Here is a 27154-nt window from a genome sequence, read left to right as displayed (position 1 = left end):
GGTCCAGAGCCAGCGGCGGAGGAGTCCTGTCCCTCAGGGGACAGTGGGGTGGCTATCACAGTCAGACAATCAACCACAAGGAGATTTAGCTACATCTGACCTCAATTCCACCTCCCTTCCTAGTTCTGTAAACCGCTGCCAGCTACTTTCATTGTGTTTGATTTAATCTGATAATCATGACCAATGTCATCCTGAACTTAGAATTTATTCAAGACTTGCCAAGGTCAACGTCTACTCTTCCTCACTGGGTAAAAACGTCTCTAGTGTCTTGAAGATCACCTAGCCCATTCGTTTCTGTCAGGGACACAGTTGTGGTTGCTGTCATTACCGGGATGCCCTCTGACAAGAGATGAACCACCCCAGAGATGGTTTCGGGGAACAGTGTTCTGTTTTACTGTTTTATTGCACATGAGAACCCCATTTACAGAGTGGACGTCTATCAACTGTGATTTTGGCACATTACCTCAGACTGGAGAGTGAGCGCTCATACCACATCTGTACACGGAAGAAGCACATGACACAAGAAGTGGGGAGTGCGGGTTCATCAGCAGGCCAGCTACCAGCTACTCATGATCCCTCAGAATCCATGTTCTGCCTTCAGGAGCATGGAGTGCCAAGCTCTTATTCCAAAGTGCAGTGTGCCAGATAGGCTGGCCGCCAGCTCATGCCTGCAAAATGCCACCTACAAATGGTGACAAGTCAAGCTTGGTGAGGCCAGAGGTTTCGGGGGCCAATAAGAGGGAAGGCATTGAGAGTCACAGTTAAGGAGGGGTTCCTCTGGGTGTCCCCCCCAACCAGATAAGAAGATAGGCAATCTAGAACAAGAGCTACAAGCTCACGCCCAGCCACAAGGAAGGGAACAGGTGAGTCTCCACCTGGCCTATGTGCATCTCTCTTCCTCCTGAGTTCCAGGGGTGTCAAGAGGTGAGGGTGAGGTGGCCATGTTTCTTAAGGGCACTCGCTGGAAGTCAAAACGCCTGCAGTCAACTCTCTCTGTTCTGCTACTGTCTGACTCGTTTTTTCTATTGATCTGATAAAGCATCGTGACCAAGGCAACTTATAATAGCATTTAAGAGATGGGTGAGGGAAGAAAGATAGAGGGGGAGGGGGGAGAGAGGGAAGAAGGGACGGAGGGAGGGAGGGAGAGAAAGAGGTTTGGCATTGGCAGGCATTCTGACTCATTCTCGTCCCTCCACCACCTTTCTCGCTGGGCTCCCAGCACCTGGCCCCTCATCACCCCCATGCTGTCCTGTCCTTCCCATTAATGAGAGTCTCCAGTCCATCTCCACAGGTGGCCGCACTTCCCTCCTGCTATTTACCACCCTTGCAGTTAGGCTTGCCACTTGGAAGCAATTTAAACGGAATTCTTCCAGCAAGTCAGTGGGAGCTACCATCAAATGCCTAATGTCTTGTAGAAACCAAAGGGGAAAAGGCCCTGATAATAGGCAGGAATGAAAAACACAGAAGATGGCTGTGTCCTTTCAAACAACCAACAAAATGTGTCAAGCTGCGTTTCTCCGGTGGGTATGATTGATGCAGGGCAGACCTAAGAGAGTTCAGTGGGGCAGGCAAGGTGCTTGAAGTGGTGGGAGAGAACTGCAGGGGAGTAGCCAGCTGCTGGGTCTATCTAACGTGGACCCTCTGGACTCCCAGCGCTTCCTTCAGGGGATTTTCTCTTCACATTCTGTTGAGAGCGGGGGCTGCCCATCATGGGGACTCACCTCTTCCAGCCAGGGGAGAGCCATTACACACTAGTGTGTGTAGACACATACAGGGCCACATGTAAAACCAAATCTGGACCAGTTAAGGTTTGGTAGAAGGGGCTACTTTCTCCCGTGTGGATGTTGAGTGTGATATGGTTCTGAGACTTTCTCTAGGAGATATGAACAAATATCTATGCGTCCAAGCTAGGGTGCCAACAACAGACCCAAACAAAGGGACCCTCCCAAGTTTAGCTTGATGAACCAGTACGTTTAATAGAGGTTGCTTACAGGAGGAGGTAACTCAGGCGTATCATCACCTAGCTGAGTCACTGGAACTCTATTCATCTTGCTGAGAGGGCAGTTGCTCACTGCTTTTTCTGCCTCCAGGGAGCTCCACCTCTAGAGCTTTGTAAACTTTCTGAGGCTTATAAGCCTTTCTCCTCCCTCCTCTCTTCCTCCTCCCTCTCCACTCCTCCCTCCCTCTTCCCTGTAGGAGAGAACACTGCAACCCAGAGATCTTGCCAGGAGAGGAAGTCAGTGTATAAGTAAAAACTACAAGTGACCCAAAAGGTTAAGAAGGGAGCATCATCAGGAAGAGGTAGAGGTGACAATAAACGGTGCAGGGACATCTAGTCCCTGAAGTCTGCAGTTCCTAAGACCATCTCCCTGACCTTGCGGTTTCATAAAACCAACACATTCCCCTTTTGACGCGTGTTAAACAAACAAACTCAGGAGCTGGTTTTCTGTTACTAAAACTTCTGAGTTCTAATGGGCTGATCAGATCACAAGATAAAAAGCAAGGGAGATAAAATGCAGGTAAAGAGACACACACAGCTAGTGGTTCCTGAGCTGGATGACACAAGGCTAAGTCATCAGTATTCAAATGTGGTCCCAAGATCTCCAGCATCAGCAGTTGGACAGGGTGCCCAGGGGACTGGCATGCTCATCATAGGTGAAGCAACTACACTGGAGACATTGGATAGCTACCCCCACCTCCTCCAGCATTCATGCGGGTGAGTGGTAAATCCAATCACATATCACCCTATCTTCAGAGTGTAGGCCGGTAGCCTGGAGAGGAGAAGCAGGCGAAAGGCAAGGCTATTGAGTGTGGCCTAACAGGCGTGAGCACACTTATCTATCTGACACACTTGTGCAACCACTTCCAGCCACAGCCCTGGAGAATAACAACTCCCTGAAGCCCGACAATTCAATCTGGACTGACCTAGGGGTGCTATCCGCTCCTCCCTCTGCTGACGTCTGAGGGCTCCCCGGAGCCCATCTAAACACCTCACCACAGAACATACATATGAACCATGGGGCACCATCATGGGGCGGTGGGAGGGGGGCAATACAAATGAATAAAAATGTACTTGAGCACATTCCAGAACGCATCTGAGTCAGGTATCCCACAGAGTGGAAGAAGCACTCTCGAGTTCCTCTTGACTTTGAAGAACCTAAACTCTAACAGGGGAAAACGAGTTTTCCATCAACCATTCTAAACCCGTCTCCCATAAAAAAAATGCCGACTATTTGACTCTTGGCCGCATCTTTGCAGGAAAGAGGTGGAACTTGTGCTGGGTGCCCTGGGTCGTTGATTCAAAGTACTATTTACAAAGGCATAGGTAGGGTTTGAGGAAACCACTGCGAGGGAGGGAGCGAGCTTGGCTAGAAAAGCAAAGGACCAGAAGCAGGCAGTTGTACTGAGTGTTTGTACTGACCTGAAAGGACATATAACAAACATGTAAAGACATATGTCATACAAGTGGGAAGACAGTCCAGGGAGTAAACATATAACATAAGCCATGGTGACCCAGCGGGAAGACAGTCCGGGGAATAAACATTCTGAACCTACCCTCTGCTCTTCCACTACTGCCTCCATATAGCAGAAGCCAAACACAAAAATATCCATCGCTCAAATTCTTCCGATGTTCCTTCTGGTCCAGGGAACAGATCAGTCAGTCAGTGGAATGGACTCAGGATGTCAAATCCACACCATTCCACATTCTGCCACATTCCACACTTAAAGCAAGCAATAATGATTCAACTTACCTTCACCTGGCAGGCTTCGTAATACTTAAGGAAGAGCCCGTTCATGAATCCAGCTCTGGAATATGAGATGAAGCATGTCGTGGGTGCCGCTGGCTGCCTAGCTGACAGTTACTTCCTCTCTCTTTGTGGTTTGATTTTGAATTTGTGTGTACACATGTGTGCATGGACATGCAGATGTGTTTGCCTCTGTGTGTATGTGCGTGCATCCCTGCCTGCACGCACGCACGCATGCACACGCACGCACGAACGCACGCATGAGCACATAGGTCAGAGGTCCGCATCAGACATTTTCTCTTTCACTCAACACCTCACTTTTGAGGACAAGAGTCCCTCACTGAATCCGGAACCTGCTGTTCCAGCCAAACAGGCTGCCTAACAGGCCACCGGATCCTGCTTGGTTCTGCATTCCCATCGCCCCACCAACCCTTTCCCACACCCGCCAACCAAACAAATAAATATGCTTGTCAGTAGCCTATTCAACTCCAAGTAAGGGGCATATTGACCTCCCAACTTCCTTTGCAGCTAAGGTGGCTACTAGACATGGCCAGAAGACCACTGTATAGCCGATGCCATTAACCCTCTCTCCTCTTTTCCTACCTGGTACAAGTTACTGATCATGAGACCGCGACCCCGACCAGCTGAATCCATGTCTGTTTCCTGCTTACAAACTTCTTTATATGTGAGGAAGGTAATGCTATATTTGTTTAATTAACTTCACATGGGAGCATTCTGATATTTACCCTCATAACACCACCTGAATACCATCCCCGCATGACAGAAATCTCTCCGTGCGTGCATGTACCTATTCACCTCCCCCTGCAAAGTGGGAGATGAGTTCAACATCATTTCCTTCCTATTCCAGGATTCGTGTTTGAAGGACTAGTAGGTATCTGCCAAGTGAATAAACCAAAGGAAGATCCAGCAAGCAGATATGAAAGGGCACATTCAGGATTTTAAAGAATAAGGCTCCAAGCAGTAAGCTGGACGCAAGAAAGAAACCACCATCTTTAAACAACCAAGTCACCCCGACTCAAGCCCAGATGTGGGGCTGGGAACGCAACTCAGAGGACAGTGTGCTCATCCAGCACGTGCAAAGCCCTGGACCAAGATCCCTGGCACCACGTGCACCCAGGCATGGTGGCACACACTCGTCATCCTGGGACTCAGGAGGCTGATTTAAGATCATCAAAAATTCAAAGTCATATTTGGCTATGTAGGAAATCTGAAGATCGCTGGGCCTCCGGGAGACCCTGTTTCCATAAAAACAAAAGCAGATGTGATCATTTATTGGGAAAGAACCCGAAGAACCAATGTGGGACTTCCCAATATAAGTAAAACAGCATGTAGGAAGCAAGTGGAGGTTATGTTTGAAGTCTTTTTACCTTGGGATTGCTTCTCTTAGCTGAATTTACACCACAAGTCCTGGAATTAGGTCATTCTCTCCAAATGCCCTGGTTCCTTATGTGCGTGGTCTGTCCTTCTGTCTGGGGGCTGATGAGTAAATGGTCTCTAGGCTGTTACAATCTTTCCTCTTGGAATGTCCACGACTTCCCCTTTCCTTGCCTAAATTTCAGCCACTCCTAGAAACCCAACCTAAATTCCACCAGACCAAATACAAGAAAATCTGAGATCATGGGGTAGCTGGATTGAAGGCTGAGATCCACCCAAACCAGATCTCAGGACATCCTGTCCTTCTGAACCCCTGGGAAACCACCAGCACCAGCACTTACTTCTTAGCACATCAGAGCTCTCTGCCTTTGTCTCCTTGGGAGGTTCCTTCAGGTCTCCATCTCCCCATTATTACTGTTCCCCCTTAATAACAGCACACCCACACACACACACACACACACACACACACACACCTGTGTGTGTCTCCTGCAGTCCTGTTCTAACTACCACATATAAGGCTGGAGCAGCACCAACACAGCACATGACCATTCTGTCCGTGGAAGGTCATATGACTCAGGCCTAGCCAATAAACGCATCTCTCTGACCTCAGTCAACAATCCAGAGACATACAGATGACTCGGACTGGGCCAGTCATTGTTGAGGTTTATAGACACTGGGCAGGGGCAGCTTCAGAGAACAGGGCATGAGGAAACTAGGCAATGAAGAGGGCACATGAAAACTATGTAAGTCATGTCACCATGTGCTAAACACGGAAGCCTGTTTAATGTCTCTTCGGAAGACAAGGAAAAATAAATTCCCTTTCAGTCTTGTTTCACTTGCTGGACCTGTGCTGCCAGGACAGACCATGTGGTCACGTTTTCAATAAAGTCTCATGAACAATTTCCAGCAGATGAGAAATGAAGCTGAGAGCCAGCTGGCGCCACACCCCTGTTCCTAGCGCATGTCTTGTTACCCGTTTCCACGGACCCTATGTGTCTCCACCTTTGCTCATCCTGCCTCCCGTCTTGTAAGGACCCTTATGAGGCCTCGAAGAGATAGACACATGACTAAAGCATGGAAGAGAATGCGGGTGTCACACGGGCTGCCTGGGACAATGCTTATTCACCTGCCTTGAGGAGTCAGGGGTCCAGGAATCCTGGCCCTTGCTTTAACACTAATGGGGCTCATAAGCCTGGGAAAATCAGTCATTCTTCCTCCTTCAGCCTCTGTCTCCTTTCTTGAAAATGAGGGGTTTAGGCCTTTTAACTGCCATTTCAGGAGCCTGGACCAGCATGAGGAGCAGAGACTCCAGATCGCAGCACTCAACCCCAACCAAAGCCTTCGCGGGAGTTTCACGGGACAACAGAGAGCCGAGTGTGTTTCTGAGCCATCGCTCTCAAGCTTAGGAGCAAAGAGTGTCAGCAAACTCCCCTGGAGCACCGCAGAGAAGCATGGGTCCACAGTGTATAATTAAAGAAGGGCAGCAACGGGGTGGGAAAGTGAAATACGGACTGTTGGGGACTGTTTATCTCAACCCAGAGCGTGTCATTCAGCATCTCTCCTCTGCCAAGCTACAGCCACAGTGGCGCCTGTTAAATAAAACAGAGGATCTTTGTTGGAGGTTACTTCGCCAGCTGCTCGAGAAAGACAGCTGCCCCCAGTCTACGTCTGGGTGCAACCTCTACCCCTAAGAGGTGGGTGAACCTTCCAGGTGCCGTCGCCAGAACCAAGCCAAAGGCTGAACTGGCCTTAGCGCAATGACGTTCTCCCTAAGAGATTGTGTTTAATCCACATGCACTCCAAGGGATGTTTTGCGTAGTGCCTTCAACTCCCTTGTGTGGCAGAGTGGCTGCATATTGTGTGAGAACAGCTAGGGCTCTGAGAAGGAAGGATGTCCAGAGAACAGGATAACTTTGATCTCTTCCCACATTAGAGGACGACATCCCAGACTTCAGAGTCCTTCAAGCTCAGATTCAGGAATCTTCCCAAGGCTGCACAGTTAATGAGCATCAGAGGCAAGGTTTCAGGCCAGGTTTCCCTGAAACCAAAGCCCAGGCTTTTAACCACAGCCGTCCAGTCCTTCGGCAAGTGATTGCCACAGCTGGGAACCGATTGCCACACTGCAAGCCATGCACGGACACACACACATTCAAAACAGGCTGACCCACGGCGGGTGTGTTCCGAACACTTTCTCCCTCGGGATTCATCTACACACTCCCAGGCCAGACACTCCTTCAGAGGGCTCTGACAATCATGTCTGTGGAAAACTGAGAGGAATGAGGGCTATGGCAGGGACAGGGTCTCCCAAAGAACCGTGAAGAGGGCTGAAAACAACTAGAGGAGGAAGATTCCTGCTGATTCATAAGGGTGAGGAAGCTCCAAGAATTTCAGATCTATGCCATGACCAATGAGGCCCTGCTTTACATAACTAGTAGTTTCATCTTTCTTTCTTTTCCTTATCGTTTACCAGAAGCTGCCTAGTTGTGGGATGTCTAGCCTTCCTCTCTGGCAGGACACTCACATGCTGCTTTAGAGTTAGCCATCTGAGGGACCCTTTCCACTCACGAGCCTCGGCAACCAGCTCCTTCTACACATTACCACCATCAAAGCTGAAGGAACAAATTGATGGAGCAACATCAAACCTAATGAGAGAGATCCCAGAGAAAGGCCAGGCCACATAGCTAGAGTCACCGTTATAGTTACTGCCAGAGACGAAGCAGACAGGAACAAAAAACACATGACCTGGGGAAGATGGGACACAGGAGGAGATGGGGCTGTTAGCCAAAACTAAGGACATAGGAAGAAGCAATAGAAATCTACTACTTTACAGGCTAATTAAAAATATAATGTTCGAATAGCCCTAAGGGTGAAGTAGTAGTCCACATGCCTTGGATGTATCCAACAGCTCTCTAGTTGGACTTAACCCACTCACCAATAGGGAAACTATATCTGGTATTAGAAACCTAGCTAACTGCTCAGCTCTAGTGAAGTCATGGTCATTGGAGGAGAATCTACACCCACCTACAATTTACTATTTTTTAAATTTACAATTTACTAAAACTATGTTTACTAAACCAGCATCATCCCTAACAACTATTTAAACGTCTGTTCTTATACCCAACGATGAGTAGAGTCTTCACCCCTCATCCAGGAAACTTCTCTTTGCAAGAGATAAATACTACTACAGAAAGCCATGACCCATCAAATGTAGCTGTGGACCCCAGTCCCACTAGCTACATCTGCAAAATACTCCTACACCTGAGACTCGGCAAATATTGTGGAAGAGGAGGGTGGAAAGACTGTAAGAGACGGGGGTCCCAGGAGTTTGGTGTGAGATTGTGTCCCCTAGTAATATCAAGCTATATCCATAAGGGCTCACCATCATGACTGCCGGAACATGAGCTGAACAAGGAAGGCACCAATAAACATGCCAAAGTGGATGGGGAAAGACCACAAGGCCTCAGCAGTTAAAGAATTACAGGCATCTGAAGAAAACTGGGACTGGAGAAGGTAGCCCTCCCCAGGGAAGAGCACACCTGCCACGCACCACCTGCGCTCTGTGCGCTGGCACCCAGTTCGCGAGCTTCGGGCAAGGGGGCTGGAGGTTAAAATACACAGACACACACAGACAGACAGCGACACGGGTCATCCTTGAATTCCCCAAGAATGCCCCCTTTATTGTGTTCAGGGGCAGATTATATAGAGAGAGCCATGCCCCAGCCAAACCCACCAGAAACCACTCTCCTGCCATCAGGAACTCCTGAAGGTCTCATGCTCAGAGCAGCTATAGGCACTCAGATCAGGGGATTACAAGAAATTCAGGATCTGGGGTCTCACTGCTCCCAACACATACCGATTGGTTGTCCAGTGCCAAGTGGTCATCCCTGAAAACATACATTTAAATGACAGTATGAGAACTGAGAAGATTATATTTAGGAATGTATATAGATATACATTCACACACACGCACACACACACGCGCGCGCGCACACACACACACACACACACACATTAGTGGGGGGGGGTGGAAAAACCATGAATCTGAAGGACAGTATACAAGAGAATTGTGAAGGAAAAAAGGGAAGGGAGAAATTTTATAATTATAATTTCAAGAATAAAATAGTTTTGTTTTTATTAAATGGAGTGCCCCGTGTAGGTGGGTTATGCAATCCAGAAGACATGAGCTATTCGGCAGAATCTAAGTGCCAAGGGTAGGATGCTGCCCTAGAAGTTGATGGCCAGGAAGGCACTAGAGACCTCCAAACAATGCAGGTTAGTGCCATTGCTCCTGATTGCCCACTAAAACTAGAAGGGAAGGATCTTACTACTGAAGATACCATGTACTTTGGGTACAGGACATAGAAATGGGATGGAGTTGAGCAGGGTGGCTTTCATAGCGACAGAAGTTGCTATGCAAATAGCTGGAGAAGAGTCATCAATAGTCTTACCAAGTTTAGCCGGGCAGTGGTGGTGCACGCCTTTAATCCCAGCACTCAGGAGGCAGAAGCAGGCGGATCTCTATGAGTTCCAGGCCAGCTTGGTCTACAGAGCAAGTTCCAGGATAGCCAGAGCTGTTACACAGAGAAGCACTGTCTTGGGAAAAAAAAAAAAAAGTCTTACCAAGCCACAACATTATTACCGTTATGGGGGTAACCAGCCACATTCTGATTGGATCTGAGGTTCAGTCCACAGGAAGTAGTATTTCATGCCTTAAGACTGTGGGCCTGGTCAAAATCCATGGCTGGGAAGGTCACAGCTCTAGGGATGAACTTACTGATTATTTTACTAGTTTTACTTATTTTACTAAATGAATATGCTATCAAATTCCTCTCTAAATATGGATGTTTATACCTACAGAGTGGTACTGCCCTCTGAGTTATTGAAGTTTCTTGCAGCAAACAACGGTTAATGCAAAGACTCATGACTGGTCAAAGTAACTGTGAAGTGTTCACTCACTGAAGGGACATCCATAACATCCCTCTGAGGCCAGGGAATAGCACAGAACAGGGAATGAAAGGATTGAAATGACAGATGATAAGAAATAAGGCCATAAGATGCTGTCTTCTGGGCAAGCTACTAGGTCCTCCTGTATCAATTAGCACTCAAGAAAATGTCCTACAGACACCCCCGTAGGCCAATCTGACGAAGGCGATTCCTGAACCGAGAGTCCCTCTTGCTAGGTATATTTAGGTTTATGTCAAGCTGACAAAAACTGACCAGTATACTCCTCTAGCCTCAAGATCTTAAAAAGCAAATTAGACTTATTTTATGTGAATGAGTGTTTGCCTACATGTATGCATGTGCACGATATGCATGCTTAGAAACCTACAGAAGGTCAAAAGGTATCCAATCCCCAGGAACTGAAGTTGCGGACTGTAGTGGAGGTGCTGAAAATTGAAGCTGGGTCCTCTGTATGAGCAATAACCGCCATCACTCCAGCCCACGCACCCATCCCCGACACAGGGCAGTTTTAAACAAACGTTTTTTGTAACTATTTGTTCAAGTTGTCTTTGGTAGACACAAAGACGCTTGAAGTTGCTAAAGACTGGCTTCCCAACCTAAGCTATGAGAAACTGGGATAGTTTCTTCTCTGAGTTCAAGCAAGAAGAGGGAACACATGGTCTTCAGAACTCAAAAAAATAATGGAAACGCTGGAGGGATAACTCAGTGGTTGAACTTAGACTAGCCACGGAATGAGAGTAATGAGAGATAACCCTTCCTCCACATTCAAAGTACAAGTCTAAGTTCAAGCGAAAGCTTCGTGGCAAGGGAGGGGTACTTGTTGATGTCATTACTGTTCTATTCATTTAATTTTCTCTTGCCAAAGACAGTAAGCCATACTTCTTAACATTAATTCAGCACTGCTTTATATGCTGCAAATGCCCCCCCCAAAAAAAATACACAATTGCCTTTGAGTATTTATCTCGCTAGTCTTTAACCTCCCAAGACGTCTCCGCTCACCTCAATAAACACATACATGCATCTTGCAACTGATCCCAGACTGTGATCACTGGCATGAGTTTATGTCATACTCAGCTGTTTTGACAGTTGTCACCTGTAGAGCCGAATATGTGTCCTTATCTTGCCATGGAAGGGAGGCAATCACTCCAGCTTTCCTATGTCCCTTTATACAGATTACCACTATTGTATTCATCCCCTGGCTATGCCAGGCAGAGCTCCTCAAAGGAAAGAGACAACCTAGTCTCCTTGGTAGCCCTTGCGCCTTCATGCACTGGGTGGCCTGTAAGATATTTAATATATATTAATAAACTAAATGAAGGATGGATGGTATGGATGGATGGATGGATGGATGGACAGATGGATGGGTGATGGATGGATGGATAGATGGATGCATGGATGGACAGATGGATGGGTGGATAGATGGGTGAGAGAATGGGTGAGTAGATGGATGGACAGATGGACAGATGGACTGAAGGAATAGGGTGTGAACATTTGAGTGGATTAGTGAATAGACAGACAAGTAGGTAAATGGGAAGATGCATAGATACTTGTGTGGCGCAACAGATAGTGATATTTGAGTGAGTATTTAGGTGGATGTTGGGTAGGTGGATAACTAGATGGTTGAATGTTCTGATAATGGACAGGCAGGCAATGAATCATCAAAAAAATGAAGGTATGCTGTTGTATTTTTAATGTGAAATGTCCTCCCTGGGCTCCTGTGTTGGAAAACCTGGTCCCCAGCTAGCAGTGCTAGTTTGAAAGCTGTGGAATGTTTAGGACCTAGAGCCTTGTTGGACGAGGTGAGTCATTGAAGGCAGGACTTCGGGTCCATTCTCTGCTTCCTGACTACATGTGCAGAGTGACTTGCCATGCCTTTCTCACCATATGGATGGGAACCCCTAACACTGTAAGCCAAAATTATTTCTTTCTCCCTTAAGTTGGTTCTTGTCAGGCTATTTGGCCAACAAGAAAAGTAACTAGTACAGATGGCTAAATGATTAGAAAGATACTGCCTTTCCTGTAGACTCAAGATTAGATGTCCCTATCTACCTTTTATGATAATAACACATTAAGTTAGAGATTACAAACCAACTGCATTGTGTGTTGGGGTGGGGTGTTGGCCAACATAGAATCCAAGGCCATGGTTCTACGCCCATCTTTCACCTAGTAAAATAGATATGGCTTAAACAAATTCCTAGCCTCTATGGGCCATGCTCTCCGTACTTTTAAGAGACAGCAATGCAGTAGCCAATGGTCTGCAAACTGGTAGCCCTTGGCTACCAGTACCATGTATACAACAGTGCTTGTCACAAGTGAGGAAGGGTAGGGTAAGTAGCTGTCATCTGGTCAGTGTCCACACAGTGGGAACATAATGTCTTCCATGCTAAGCTATTCCCAAGGGCACTCCTGTTCTCCTAGACTAGAGGACATCTGCTGTCCCATGCTTTCTCCTTCTCATAATTCAATTCCACGTCCTACTCTGCCATGTCTGTGCCTCTGGGAAATGGGAGATCCCCAGGAGGGGCCCACGCAGACGTGCAGCTGGCAAGGCCCCATGGCTGAGTCACTTTCTGAGTGCTCTTGCATTATTTCTTTCTTGGGAAACTTGAGAAATACATCCACAGTGCAAAACTATTCGGTCAATATTTACTTACTGAGGACTTTCTTTGTGACAAGCACTATAATTTCTGGGTAAACTAAACTGAACAAATGCTGGTCCCTTCCTCCCACCCACTAGGAGGGAAACCCCATTGGCCTGTGCCTCTGTTAATTGTAGGCCACGCCAGGACTTTGTCCCTGCCCATTCAGAACCTGGCACGGGACCAACACGTTGGTACCATTCACTGCCGCTGAACTTCAACTTGATATAAGAGGGGAGGAAGACATGTTAATCAACAACCGCAGCTGGATAGAAGACAGAACTGAGAAGACAGCGGAGGACTGGATGGGAAACTGGTGGTCTCAGGTGTGTTCCTAGAGAAGGGGATGCCTGCCAGACAGAGGTCAGAGACAAGGTGGGAGGGGACAGGGTTTGACACAAGTGAGCTGATAGGAAGGAGCCCAGCACTTTCTCTTCTGGCTTTCTCTGATATTTAACTTCAACCTGCCCCTCCCTGAGCAGTAGAAAGCGTCTTAACTCCCTCCTGGGTGAACAGCTTCCTGAGAATCCCATAGATTATCTGTCACCTCAAAAAAAAAAAAGCACCTATCTGCAGATAAGTGGAGAATTGGAACAGGCACCTGCTAGCCTGACAAACCCAGCAGAGAAAGGACATCAGATTGTGACAGGTGCCAGGACCAGAAGGCAGGAAAAGGGTGGAGAGATGCTGGCAAGAACAGCTTCCGCACCTGCAACTTCTCTGTGTGTGCAATGGTGCGCAGGGCTGGGGCAGAGAGCACCCATCCCAGGGGAAGCTCCTCGTCTCGGCTTGTGTTAACATTGGACAAAGGCACAGAGTCTTACGTGCCTTGGATTTAAGAGCAGGTGGCATGGCCACTCTTGGCACTAGCTGCCTGTAAATCAGTCTGAAGCTGGGCTCCAGGCCAGCCACCTCTCTCCTGGGGCAGAGAATGTGTCCTCCACAATGATAGGGACAAATCTACTCCCCGGCAGCTCAGCCTGGTCTCTGTCTCCTGAATTGCACTCACCTAGAGCTCCCTCAGATCCCCCACGGTTCTCATTTCCTGACCTTTGCACACAATACCTTAGATCATCTTCCATCCCTGCTTTTACCTAGCCAACTCTTGCATTTCTTTCAAAGCTCAGTCTACAAATCCTGCTTCTAGAAATCTCCAGTGTCCCCACATCCAGGTCTGGAGAAGCTCTCTTCCTTGAGAGGCCATTGCTTCCTCTACATCCTCATAAATGCCTCCATCATAAAGGATCAAATAGCCTCAGCGTATCCCCCGTCTCCTAAGCCATGTCTTTCCCCTGTATCCCCAGCACCAGGCCTAAAAGATCATGCCCCGTCAAATGAACAAGTGTTCTCCCTCAGGTGAGCCACTGATAAGATTTTAAAGCTTTTCTGTGGGGTCTGAAAATGCCCTCTGCATGGGAAACCAAAGGGTATTCACAGACACCTGCCTACTTTACTTCCTCGTGGCTCTCCCAGTGTTAACCTATTAGCCAGTAAGGAAACTGGGGCCGGAAGACATGTAAGTGCTTAGACTGTCCCTTGGAAGATGGCAAAGGATGGGCATCCAGATTGGCCGATCTGACAGCTCTCTTGCTCTTCCATCACGTGCTCCAGGTCTCTAGCATCGCTACGTTCAGTCTGTCAGTCTGCAATCCTGCAATCTAGATGAACAGTCACCGCCCACAGCCCTCTGATGACAGATGAGTCAAAATGATCCTAGAGACTGTCTGATCACCCCTCTCTGTATAGGGTAGAAAGCTCAATTCTCCTAGCCCTTACAAATACACCTGTATAAAACCTCCACCCCAAGGCTCTGAGATGCTCGTGTGTTCAGTACCTGTCCACCAGCAAAATAAAGTGGGTGATTACAGCGTTCATATTGGGAAAGTTAGAGGAGGACATGGAGACAGGAACCAGAGTTCATGGACCTAAGTACCAGTGACACTACTGCCAGGGGAAGATGACTTCTACTTTTTTCTGCCTTTGGATCTTATATCACACTGGTGCTCTTTACAAAAAGAAAGAAAACCCTACAGGAATCTAGCTGACAGGAGAATAAAGAAAATTAGTTTCTCAGTCTTTGTGGTAGAAGAAAATGTGTGTCAAAAGTTAGGTATGGAGCTAGATGCCAACAGACATCTATTCCACCATTAGGGCCATGAGAAAATAAGGTCATTGTTCCCAAAGGATCTTGTTAAATAAATCCAGTAGTGTGGCCCTCTGCCATATTTCATGGCTCTGTTTACAGCCCTCTTACATTTGAAGAATTCCTGCTTTCTATCTCCAAACCCAAGGTGTTCTTATTTTGCCTGCCTCTCTTGCAGCTAAGAACAAACACTGACTCCACAACAGAGGAACAGTTGGAATAGAGGCACCAGTCAACATCCATGTTTTGAAAAGGTGGCAGAATTTGCTGAACTCTTGTTGAAGAAGGAGGCCTTGATGCTGGAGTGGTGGGATAGCTAATCTTGCCTGCCGTCTTGACACACCTAGGAAGGCAGAACTCAACCTAAGAATTGTCCCCACCAGATCTGCCTGTGAACATGTGTGTGGAACATTTTTTTAAAATCATTAATTGATGTAAGAGGGCCCATCCGGTTGTGTAGGTGCTATCCCTGGGCAGGTAGGGCTAGGCAGTATAACGCTTACACATTCTGTGTGATGGCAGTTCCTTCATTCAATAAGCTCTGCAGCAGAATTGGTATTATTTCCAGTGCACAGCCTGCACCCTGGTTCTCCAGGTTTCCCAAGGACTCTCTCAGTTACCCAGCCATGTCTTAAGCAAATGAAACTGAAGGATGTCCTCTCAGAAAAGTAAACTAATTATGAATATACAGCCCAGAAAAGTGTCATAAACTGAATCACTACCCATACCAGTAAGTTGATCAGAAGCCCTAGATGAGCCCCATTGGCCTTTCCGACAACCACCCCCTCACTAAATAAAGTCACTAGCCTAACTCCTAGCATCATAGCCTCGAATTTCTCAGCAACGAGCCCATGCCACGTATACTGGTTTGTGTACAGCTTCTTCCATGTCACTTGTCTCAGAACTTCAGCAATGCTTCCCACGGCAGCGCAGTGATCAGACTCCTCAAAGTACAGGATTTCATTGCACGGTAAGCGAGAACTCAGCCACTCCGGCACTGTTAGACACTGGGTTGCTTCTCGTATGGCTTTATTGCAGGTAATGTTGCTTACCTACATTCTTACAAGTGTCCATTTTGACCACTGGAGTGTGAGTTAGCCATATGTTTGTTTTTTTCTAACTTACATCCACCAAGCTGTCTTCAAAGCAAGCAGAATTGTTTCTGATGGTGGAGATAACAATCCTCTGGGCACACAGCATCTTCTGTCATTGGCGCCACATCAATGTGAGCCTGGAGCTAAGTGAAGCCACTGCTATTTCACTGAAGCAGGTCCTGGCAGGGCAAGCAGGTTCTCTGCTTCTCTGACACTCTGTTTCCCTACTTGTAACAACACCATCCCGACAGCCTCTCTGAGGATCAAACCAATGTCAGGCCTGAAGAGCACAGGAAGGAGGCAGGGGCAGACGCTTGCTGTGGACAGCGTGTTCCTCCCCAACAGGAGCTCACTGAGTTCTCGCAATCGGCGAGGCAGGCGCTGGGGCTCGTGCTTTTCTTTATAAAGCTGAGAAGCTCAGAGAGGTTCAGCAACTGGTTCAAAGTCATCAAGCTGGCCAAGGGCAACACCAGCTCTATCAAAGCCTGGCCAGCATCCCGAGTCATGCTGATGATCACAGAAAACAGGAACTTAGGCTCAGCAAATGACTGGTTAGAGGGGTCACTGGCTGCCTCTGAGCCTGGTATCCCCAACAACTCAGGGCCACAGACCCTTCCCAGGGTAACTAATGAGGACTAAATGGACACGTGATGAAGAGCGTGTGTGTGAGTGTGTGTGTGTGTGTGTGTGTGTGTGTGTATGTGTGTGTGAAGTTTCTCAGGCTAGTTGAAGGGTGTATTTATAATATCTGATCTAATCTCACACTGGTCTTACCCATTTTGAAGCAAGACTGGATTGTATCCTAATTCTGGCACCCTGGAGTTGGAGAATGTATAACTAAGAAAGAAGAAAGGGCCCGCCTCAGCTGCCCTCACTCCCTGCGGGCTGCAGCCCCCACTCAGAGAAAGGCGCCCAGTGGGAATGCAGCCTGCACACTAGAGAGAAGTGCATGGCCCGCTGCCTAAGCACACTCCCACGAGCCTCTTTCTGTCTTTGTTTCTCAGGTGAGTGTATTCACACACACACACACACACACACACACACACACACACACAGAGAGAGAGAGAGAGAGAGAGAGAGAGAGAGAGAGAGAGAACACTCCTCTCTCCCTGGACAATAGCTCCTCTCACTGCCACCCCCACCCCCCATCAAGAAAGCCATTGTCAAACGTACATGCTGAAAATATCAAAATGCTAAAAAGACTGCTTCTTCTTCTTCTTTTTTTTTTTCAAGAGCCCCTTCCTAATCACAAGAGGCCACTTAGTCTGAGTGGGACCCGGTAATGTTGATTAATGATTATGTATTTCTCATGAGACGTGGAAAAGCTTGAGCTCCCGCCCCTCCCCAGGTGCACATTAATCAAGGCCAGGCTAAGATGAATTAGAACCTTGACCTCCACTCCACCCACAGGACCCTCCAGGGCCCAGCCCAGGGGTCACTGGGTTCCCTGCCGTGATCTAACAGCCCCCGCAGCAGGCTCCTCCCCCACTGCCCTCCCTGTCTTTCCTTACAGAGTTGTGGGTCCTCTGCCTCCTCACTGCAGTCCTATCTCCTCTAATCACAAGCCTGAGGGTTTGAATATTAATAAGAATCTACTCTCCTCAGGTATTTCGTCTTAATGGTCTTTAAGGGCTTTTCTGTGACTCCCTTCCTCTGTGTGGCGGATACAAAAACCATTAATACAGGAGTGATCCCAGCTTCCCTCCCCACCACTACCCCTAAATGAAATTTATCTTTGCCTTTTCAGGCCTTTGTGACCTCCGTGTTTTTCCTCCAACGTGGAGGCTGCGAGGCTGCGTACTGGAGAGGGTGACTGGGAAGACAGGAAGAATGAAGAAAAGGGAGGAGGGTTTGGGGTTCCAAAACTTAGGTTGTGGGTACGTTTTTGGCCATGAGAAGTCAAGGCTTTTAGCAGGGCCTCGGGTTGCAGGGTGACAAAGCAAGGCAGAGTGAGGGCTTTGGGGATCCCCCGAGGGCAATCAACGTACACAACTCTCACCACCCCACCGGGGTCAGTCCATTCAGTTAGAAGTCTGTTAAGACCCTTATTTTAGTTTCAGATGGATTTGTTTTATGTGATGAAAGTTTTGCCTGCATGTTTGCATGTGTACCCTATACATGCCTGGTGCCAGCAGATGTCAGAAGTGGGTGTTGGGTCTGCTGGAACTGGAGTTACAAATGATTGTGAGCCACCATGTGGGTGCTGAGAATTGAACCCAGGTCCTCTGAAAGAGCAAGAAGTGCTCTAAACTGTTGAACCATTTCTCCAGATCCAAGTTTCTTTCTTTAAACATTTTTATTTACTGTGTGTGTGTGTGCGTGTGTGTGTGTGTGTGTGTGTGCGTGTGTGTGTGCGTGCGTGTGTGTGTGTGTGTGTGTGTGTGTTCACAAGCACAGATGCACATGCCATGGTGTACATGTGGAAGTCAGAGGACAGCTTGCAGAAGTTGGTTCTCCTTTGCAGCTTGTACAACACACACTTCTACCCTCTGAGCTATCTCACTGGCCTGGGAAACCTGTTAGTTTCCAATGGTTGCTATTACGGCTGAACATGTTCGTACTCTGAACTCTGAAGTCCCACTCCTAAACATACTGCAGGCCACCGAGACAGGCATGCACATTGACACCAAGATACATGACAGAGTGTTCATGGAGGCCCTATGCATCATATCATAAATCTATCCAGTGCGACCCACATGGAATGGACAAAGCATGCTTTATCCACGCCAGGGCCAAAAGCATAAGCACCAGAAATATGGATGACTCCCACAAATGCCTTATTAAATCAGTGAAGTCAGGCACAAGAGAGCACATGGCATGATCCCATTTACACAGCACTCAAAATTGGGCAAACACCAGTCTACGAGGCCAGGACAATAGCTCCCTTAGGGGTTGTTGGAGAAAGAAGGTGCAAGGTGGAGGGCTGGTGACGTCTACTCCAATGGGTCGCTAGTTACGCAATGCACTGGCTAGGGCTGATTGTGAGGTTGAAGACATCTAGAATCGGCAGAGTCTTGTTTGTATCTCTGAGGAGTTTCTAGATGGCACTGAGGTAGAAAGACTCACCTGAAGTGTGAGAGGCACCGTTCCATGGCCCGGGGTCCTGGATGCAGAGAAAGGAGAAAGTCAGCCGAGTGCCTCTTGTCTCCTGATTCCTGACTGTGCACACAATGTGACCTGCTGCCCCATAATCCTGCATGACGCCTTCCCCACCTTGATAGACTTTCTCTCCAACTGTGAATTGGCATGAGCCTGTAGTGAGCCTGTTCTCTCTTAAGCTGTTGTGAGCCTGTTCTCCCTTCAGCTGAATTGTCAGGTGTTTGACCACTGCATAGAGAAGTAACAAAGACATTCAGCTTATAAAAATCTGTCAAGCTATACATACTATTTTCTGAACGTGCAGTATATAAATTTCCTAAAACCCAGACAGCATCGTTTTGTTTAAAAAGTCCCTCCAGAGCAGGTTCAAGTAGGGTGTCGGTCTCTCCGCTCTACTGGCTGGGTCACAGTCACTGAAAGGTGACACTGTACTAAGGCGGTTTTGTGTTTTCTCTCTCCAGCCTTCTTTTGATCCTCTTTCTGTGTGTATGAGATTACATTTCCGAGTTTCCTTGTGGTTGGCTGGGACCCTGTGAGGTGCCCTGGCCAACAGATGATGATTGTGTGTGTGTGTGTGTGTGTGTGTGTGTGTGTGTGTGTGTGTATACACAGAGTGATGTGTGCTACTTTCAACCTGGCCATTAAGAAAGATATCTACATTTCTCTCCTAGCTTTCTCTTTCTCGGCCTGACCCTTACCTGCAAAGGATTCAATGGTAGACTCAGGTCCTAGAAGATGGAGGGACGAACAATTCTTGGCACGGCACAAAACGATGTTCAAAATCCCTGCAGCAGATGACGGGACTCTAAGTCTCCAAACACCTGCAGTGAGTTGAGCCCCATACTCACTTCCTGCCTTTTCACCCCCACCATCCTGCTTGCTTACCCACACTGGACTGTAATTTGAATAGGCACTAAATCTCTACTGATTAAAAAAAAAAGATGGAGATTTGGGGGCTGTCACATAAACCTGACTTAGGTCCTGGGTCCCCCAAGAGGCACTTTCCGTCATAGGAATGGGAATAGGAAGGAACCCTCTTAGGAAGTATTTAGTAGTCTTCCTCTGGGTTTCCAGGGAAGAGAAAGCAATTTCCCAAAATGGAAAAGTAAGAAACCTCTCATTTTTCTTCCCTGAAAGATGTAGTAATTAGGAAGGAACTGAGTGCAGCCCTGTGACACAGCTGGACCCCCAGAAGCCTCCCCCACGTAAGCAGGCAGCGACCAACTGTCCTTACCCAGCTGTGCCAGTGGCCAGCGGAGGCTTTCAAAGTTTGAGGTTAAGTTTTAGGACCCCCCAGAGCCACACCCTGAAGTGCCAGCTTCTCTACCATGAAACCAGCATTTGTCTTCCATTGAAGAGCTGTGCTTATTCCCCAGTCACCAAACTTGGGAGGGATGGCTGAGCTATTTCTTGGCTCCCTGAAAAACCTGAGGCTCAGAAGATAACCTCCACAGCAGTGGCCCAGAAAGGAAGCCAGATTAGAATATGTGCATGTACATTCGCACACACGTACACAGGGGAGCAAGGGCTCACGAGTGTGCACACGAGGAGGCGAGAAATTGTCTCTACCGCTCTCTATTTGTGCAGGATCTCTCACTGAACTTGGCGTGTCACCAATCGGCTAGGCAGCCTGGCCAGGTAGCCCCCAGGGATCCGTCCGTTTCTGCCCCTCTAGAGCTGGGGTTATCATGGTCATGCACTGCCATGCCTGGCTTTTCACATGGATGCTGGGATCCGAACTCAGACCCTCATGCTCACACAGCGAGCACTTTACTCACCCAGGAGAGCATTGTGGCACATACCTGCAGTTCCAGGTGGTGACCCATCTGGGCCACAGTTTGCATCAGCCCCACTTGTCTTACACAGTAAGAGCTGAGGTTTCACAAGAGCATAGCGTCTATGTATAAAATGTCTGAGCACCTGATGTTGGTACCCTCTGCCCATAACAGTGATCTATGACACTAGGTCCCAGAAAGAAACCTGTGGTCAGCTTCTAAATTAGTTAAAAGTTCTTGAGGGATTGATGTGGGATGCTGTGGATACCATTGGTTAATAAAAGAATCTGCTTTGGCCTGTAGCAGGGCAGAACACAGTCAGGCTGGAAGAGATTTAGTGAGAGAGTAAGTGGAGTCAACAAGAAGCCATGTAGCTGCCGCAGAAGATAGACACCAGATGCCAGATAGAACCTTACAGGTAGGCCACAACTAGGTGGCAATACACAGATTAATAGAAATGGGTCAATTTAAGATATAAGAGGTAGCCAATAAGATGTGTGAACTAATAGGCCAAGCAGGGTTGTAATTATACAGTTTCTGTGTGATTATTTCGGGTCTGGGTGGCCAGGAAATGAATGCACAGTCTCTGCCAACAAGGGAGCAAAGAAGAGAAATATGCAGACAACCTTAGGCAATGCTGTCCAGCCGCTGGTGAGCTGGAATACAGATGACCAACGTTCCTGCGAAGACAGAGACAGAAAGTTCCAGGGATGAAAGGAAGAAAAGAGGGCTCCTTGCATCAAAGGGGGTGAGCACTGAAGCTCTTTAGGGTGTGTTAATTTTCCAGAATTGCTATGACACATAATTGCAGACTTTACTATATAAAATAAGACAATAATTCTCAATTCTGGAGGCATGAAGTCAAGAGTAAGGTGTTAGCAGGACCTCCTTTCCTTCCAAAGTCCTAAGAATACAGTCTGTTGCCTTTCAGCTTCTAAAAGGCATTCCTTGGCTTGTGGCCACATCATTATATCTACCTATAATATATATATATATATACACACACACACACACACACACACATCCCATGTGTTGCCTAAGATTCTTACCAATAGATTCAGCCAGCCCTGACAGAGAAGAGGTGTGGGAATAAAGACACAACTCACATGACTTTATTGGGAGGAAGTTTTCAGGGATCCCTCATGAAGAATTCACATCCTGAGAATCATCTGTGTTTATTCTCCAAACAGCTTTTATACCAAAATGTAAACTGAGGGGGAAATTCATTAGCATTCTGCTTCCTAGGTAGCTAGGAGAATGACTGTGGTCATGTCCACACCTTTCTATGCCCATTTTGTCATGTCTTCCCATCTCACGTAGACTGAATTAACATCTCTTTCCCAGGCCACTTCCCAAATTACAAAGGAGCAGAGCGACAAAAGCATATCCTGACCCTTTGTTTTGGATGGCATCAGTTTGTCTCAAAAGCCTAGGTGACCACCTTCTGTGTGGCAGGTGCAAATTGTGCCCTGAAGTTCTGTCTGTCATACAATATAGAAATGTAGGCCTGTATAATGCAGCCCTGTAATTCCAGTCTCCTGCCACTGGATTCAGAGTCACCCAGATAATAGAAGATGACTTCATCTCAACAGCATTTAATTACAATTGCAAAGACCTACTTTCCCAAATGAGGTCACACTCTGGTTTTTGGTACATGTAACTTCGGCAGGCCCATTCAACCCACTATTCGGGAAATAGTAGAATCTCGGAGAATAGGTTCACGGGAAATAACCTTCCTTTCCCTAACAGAATTCATCTGCTTCCCTCACATGACCCCTGAATCTGGCGAGTGTTTCTGGGTAAAGGCTTGAATCAAGAGCTAAATTACCCAAGACATTGGAGGGACCGAGACATAAAGCAAGGATGGAGAGAAGAGTCAGTCACAGCAAAAAAGAATTTAGGTTATGAAATCTATTTATTCCTTCAATAACTGTACTGGGTGGTTTTGTGTGTTAACTTGACACAAGCTAGGGTCATCAGAGGAAGAAGCCTCCGCCAAAGAAATGCCTCCATGAGACGCAGCTTTAAGGCATTTTCTCATTTACTGATCAATGGGAGAGGGCCCAGGCCATGGTGAGTAGTGCCATCCCTGGGCTGGCGGTCCTGGATTCTAAAAGAAGGTGGAGGGTTGAGGAAGCCATGGGAAGCAAGCCAGTAAGCAGCACCCCTCCATGTCCTCTGCATCAGCTCTTGCCTCAGGATCCTGCTCTGTTTGAGTTCCTGTCCATGATTTCCTTCGGTGATGAACAACAATGTTGAAGTGTAAGCCAAGTAAACCCTTTCCTCCCCAACTTGTCTTTTGGTCGTGGTGTTTTGTTGCAGCAACAGAAACCCTGACTAAGACAAATTGGTACCTGTGTAGTGGTGTATTGATGACAGACCAGACCATGTTTGGGGGAGGCCTGTGGAAGGACTTTAGAACTTTGGCCTAGAAAAGCCATCGAGACCTCAGTGGGATGTTCTGTGGCAACTTGGAAGATTGTTGAGAGCAGGGCAGAGGATGGAGGCCCGGCTTGTGAACGTTCAGAGGGAACTTAAAAGACTATCAGGGCCATTTGTTATTTTGAATTAAGATTTTGTAGTTCTGGTTAACGGGGCTGAAGAATCAAGTTAACAGAACCACTTAAGCAAAATTTTGCTTTGCTGGGATACTTGATGCTAGTTGGCTGGAGTTAAAAAATTAGCGGTGATTAAGAAGAGACCATTATTTATCCCTGGGGTGCAATCTTCTGGGACTTGTTTCCTGAGAGCATTGAGAAACTGTGTTCCTAAGGCAGTCATGGTTATACCTTGTGCTGGCAGCTGGTCTTGGTCATGTGTCACCCAGGTGGTACACAGATTTTTGAAGGCATAAAGGGGTCACAGAGAGCAGCTGAGGCTTGACACTGAGAGGCCACTGGTGAAGGTGCAGCCTCAGTGGCAGTTAAAGGCCCAAGGCTGAAGGGGTCATGCAAAGAAGCTGAGGCTTGGGACCATGAGGAGAGTCTATGAGAGGCTATTGGTCAAAGTGCAGCCCAGTAGCAGCAGAGACCTCAGCATTTTGGAGATGCCAGTGCCATGGGATGACCACCAAGAGCAGCAGCAGCAGGGGAGTGGAGCCCGACAGAGCCTAGAAGTCAAGCTGTGTGTGCTGCAGAGGGTGGAGCCAGAGATGTGACCCGAGTGCAGGTTTCCAGAAAGTGAGTGGACCCCAGACATTGGACGGTTAGAATCTTATTTTGCTATGATTTGACTGTGACTGCCGATTTTACCCTCTTTAATAAGGATTTTACTGGAGGCTGCAGTTGAGATACTTGAATTTTAAAAGACTTTGTATCTTTAAAGAGATTGGCTATTTTAAAGACACTGAAATTTTAATGTGTTTGAATTTCTAAAGACTGTGGGGCTTTTAAAGTTATTTAAGATCTTGAGGATGAATAAGAAGAAAGGAAGGGTTATAGCTTAATAGTGATGTTTGTGTGTCAAGCTAACAAGAGGTCAGTTTTACTGGGTGGTTTTGTGTCAACTTCACAGAGCTAGAGTCCCCAGAGGAAGGAGTCTCAGTTGAGGAAATGTGTCCTTGAGACACAGTTGTAAGACTTTTTCTCATTTAGTGTTCAATGGGGGAGGACCCAGGCCATGGTGGGTGGTGTCATCCCTGGGCTGGTGATCCTGGGCTCTAAAAGAAGGTGGACTGAGGAAACCATGGGGAGCAAGCCACTAAGCAGCTCCCCTCCACGGCCTCTGCATCAGCTCCTGCCTCCAGGTTCCTGCCCTGTTTGAGTTCCTGTCCTGACTTCCTTCAGTGATGAACGGCAATGCTGAAGTGTAAGCCAAGTAAACCCTTTCCTCCCCAACTTGTCTTTTCGTTATGGTGTTTTGTCTCAGCAACAGAGACCCCTAATAACTCTCCCAGAAAGCCTACACAGGGAAGGCTCTGTTGGAGATGTGATAGAGAGCCAGAGAGACATGGTACCCACCCTCAAGTCCAGCCAGCCACTCAGTCCCTGATGTTAAATGTCAACTCCCATCATTTCTGAACCTCCCCTAAATGATCAGCAAACTGTACACTCCCTGCTAAATTCTTGGTAGCCAAGCCCAAAAGTGGGGATACTGTCTCATTTTCAGGCTAAAACGAAACACAGTCGGTGGCTTTTCCCAGGTCAGATGTGTGGCACACAAACCCAGTCAGGGCTTGCTGCCTACCCAGCATGCACTCTTTCCTTCTTCCAGCAACAGCACTCTGATGTGCTTTTAGACAATGGCCTCTCCTCCTATTATGGGGAGTTGTAATGGGACTGACAGGCAAATGTTTTTTCTGAATTTAAAGCTAGGAGCAAAATGTCTAATGTGGGCCAACAAGACCCAAGAGTTGGATTCTAAAGGGAACAAAAGAACAGAACCAATGGTGAAATGAACATGGCCCATCGAGAAATGAGCCCAATGCTTGCCGCCTGGATCCCGGGGGCCCTGCCAATGTAAGAGTTCTCAGCCAATCCTTCGGTCACGAGTTCTTCCAAACCCCTTCAATAGACTTTTCGGGCTTACCTTAGCCAGGGTTCTTCTTAAACTGAGAGCCTATATGACCACAAAAATCTCAATCTCCTCTCCAGGAACACGTCAAAGCACCACCAGGAGAGAAGCGGGCCCTGGCTGGGATGCACTACATTCTTAGAGCTGGGTTTCCTGCTTCTTTATCAAGACAAGTACAGCCCAAAGCCAAAGGCTCCCTATGCTAACGGCGATTGTCCTTGCTCAACAAGGGCCCGCTGTGTCTATGCCAGCCCTTGGGAAAGGGCCAGCACACCGAGGAGAAATCAGATTCATCTGGGTCAGGTGAAGGCTTCCAATGAGTCGTTAGTCTGCCCAACTGAGCCTGTCCTGTACCAAAAATTCAATTCTGTATTCCGAGGTTTGTGTGGTCCCACGCTATGGCAGGGGTTTCCTCTCCCTACTACGCTGACATCTGCGTTGACCCCAGGGGAATTTCTCAGAGAGCAAACTAAATTTACACCTTCAGTTAACTCTTACACACTCTTGCTTGCCTGAATTCAGTCTGTACCATCTCCTTTACCCAAACCACCCCAAGTCTGAGGCTCATGAATATCTAACTACACACTGTAGACAAGGACCGTTTTGTTGTTTTTAAAAGAAACATTTTGAGTACATTCTTCCCATTATTTCAAACTCTTTTAATATCTTGCATCAGAGGACTATGACTTTTTTACATAAACAACCAAATCTTTGAATGCTCTTGGGAGACCAGGCCCTAGCTCTCCCCTAAAGCAGGCCAAACCCCTACTCATCAGAATTGGACAACCACGTGACAAGGCTGGCGCTCCAGGTCAGTGGGTAGGGTGCTTTCCTAGCATGCGAAAAACCCTGAGTTTGAGCCCTAGCACAGCATAAACCAGGCATGGTTGGTACATGCCTATAACCCAAGCATTCAGAAGACAGAAAAGAAGGATCAGAAGTTCAAGGTCATCCTCAGCCACCCAGTGGGATCAATAGGGCCTACATGAGACAATGTCTCAAAAACCAACTTAAAAAAAAAAAAATCCCACAAACCACCTGCATTTTATTTGGTGCACCTTTACTGTTCCAGGACGGAATGACAATTATCAATCATGGAAAAGATTAAGCAAATGGCAAAATGTGTGTAACAAAGTACAGGGTAGCAATGGGACATATGGGATGGCACCTAATTGTCCCTACAGGTCGCTGTCTCTCCTTAATGAAATCCTTGCAGCATGACACCGAATGAGAACCGCCTCTCCCTCACCTGGACCTACAGAGCTTGCCAGTGGAAACCAGTTACCATGAGCAATCCTCGTCCCAAGTCCTGGGAATCCTGCAGTCAGTCTCTCTCTCTCTCACTGTTCTCCCATCCCCCCACCCAATCCCAGCACCATAGGTCAGAGCAAGCCTTATCAGAAACTGCTCCATAGCTACCAACACAAAATTCGGCCAGTTTGTCTTTCCCTTCTCTCCTAACTCCCACCTTCTCAGCCTTTTCCCAGCCACACCCTACTGCCTTCTGCATGTCCAGCAATAAAGTCCTCTCGGCTCCAAACTGTGTTGTGTAGGTTGTGCTATACTTGTTGGTATGGGTGTGTGCACTTGTGCATGCCATTGCGTACACGTGTGTGGAGGCCAGAGGGGGACATCGGGTATCTTTCCTCGATTGCACTTCACCTTCACTTTTGGAGAAAGGGTTTCTCATTGACCCTGAGTCAATTCAGGTCAGGTCAATGCGCTTCAAGGATGCACTGATCTCCGTACCTCCATGTCCAGAACTGGGGTTACAGGCTCAGGCTGCTAC

At 47.5% G+C, this 27154-nt stretch overlaps 1 long non-coding RNA gene across 1 annotated transcript; it reads left to right on the top strand.

Moving 5' to 3' along the window:
• The first annotated feature begins 12977 nt into the window (after nt 1-12977).
• LOC121461415 lies at nt 12978-26842 on the top strand. The gene is made up of 4 exons (XR_005976179.1): nt 12978-13068; nt 15064-15855; nt 19750-19904; nt 26550-26842. It is a non-coding gene; the product is annotated as an uncharacterized LOC121461415 (long non-coding RNA).
• Nucleotides 26843-27154: the final 312 nt, after the last annotated feature.

This window comes from Microtus oregoni, unplaced genomic scaffold, assembly GCF_018167655.1.
Source record: "Microtus oregoni isolate MIOR12 unplaced genomic scaffold, Mior012 000022F_ref0000154, whole genome shotgun sequence".
Classification (NCBI taxonomy): domain Eukaryota; kingdom Metazoa; phylum Chordata; class Mammalia; order Rodentia; family Cricetidae; genus Microtus; species Microtus oregoni.
The sequence above is the reverse complement of the archived record's forward strand: the minus strand, read 5'-3'. Positions and strand labels throughout refer to the sequence as shown.